The 915-nt window shown below is 49.8% G+C and overlaps 1 protein-coding gene across 1 annotated transcript in view; it reads right to left on the bottom strand.

Annotated features, from left to right (window-relative positions):
• Positions 1-244: 244 nt before the first annotated feature.
• Positions 245-915, bottom strand: part of prkag3a (protein kinase, AMP-activated, gamma 3a non-catalytic subunit) — a gene marked incomplete at its 5' end in the record, with an annotated part of 36,415 nt that continues 35,744 nt past the window's right edge. The window contains one exon of the mRNA XM_084329024.1: positions 245-519. The remainder of the gene's footprint in view (positions 520-915) is intronic.

Here is a 915-nt window from a genome sequence, read left to right as displayed (position 1 = left end):
CAGTAGATCACACAGCATGGTGACAGTAGATCACACAGCATGACGACAGTAGATCACACAGCATGATGACAGTAGATCACACAGCATGATGACAGTAGATCACACAGCATGATGACAGTAGATCACACAGCGTGGTGACAGTAGATCACACAGCGTGATGACAGTAGATCACACAGCATGATGACAGTAGATCACACAGCATGACGACAGTAGATCACACAGCATGGTGACAGGAGATCACACAGCGTGGTGACAGTAGATCACACAGCATGGTGACAGTAGATCACACAGCATGACGACAGTAGATCACACAGCATGACGACAGGAGATCACACAGCGTGGTGACAGTAGATCACACAGCATGGTGACAGGAGATCACACAGCATGACGACAGGAGATCACACAGCATGACGACAGGAGATCACACAGCGTGGTGACAGGAGATCACACAGCGTGGTGACAGGAGATCTCTTCTGGTTTCCTCCAGTGATTCCTCTCAGCTGAATGGCTGAATGAGTCCTGAGAGCAAGAAGGTCAACAGGAAGAGTTTAGAACACTGAGCTGTGGGTCACATGCAGCAAGTATCACACAGGAATCCTCACGTTGTGTTGGTTGTCCTTCATCACTGGGGCGCGTTAGGGTTAGTGTTAGGGTTAGGGCGTGGTAACCAATAGGGCGGGGTTAGGGTTAGAGTGTAGTAACCAATAGGGCTGGGTTAGGGTTAGGGCGTGGTAACCAATAGGGCTGTGTTAGGGTTAGAGTGTAGTAACCAATAGGGCTGGGTTAGGGTTAGAGTGTAGTAACCAATAGGGATGGGTTAGGGTTAGAGTGTGGTAACCAATAGGGCGGGCCGGCGGGGTTAGGGTTAGAGTGTAGTAACCAATAGGGCTGGGTTAGGGTTAGAGTGTAGTAACC

The sequence above is a fragment of the Notolepis coatsorum genome (assembly GCF_963971535.1).
Source record: "Notolepis coatsorum genome assembly, chromosome: 1".
Classification (NCBI taxonomy): domain Eukaryota; kingdom Metazoa; phylum Chordata; class Actinopteri; order Aulopiformes; family Paralepididae; genus Notolepis; species Notolepis coatsorum.
The sequence above is the reverse complement of the archived record's forward strand: the minus strand, read 5'-3'. Positions and strand labels throughout refer to the sequence as shown.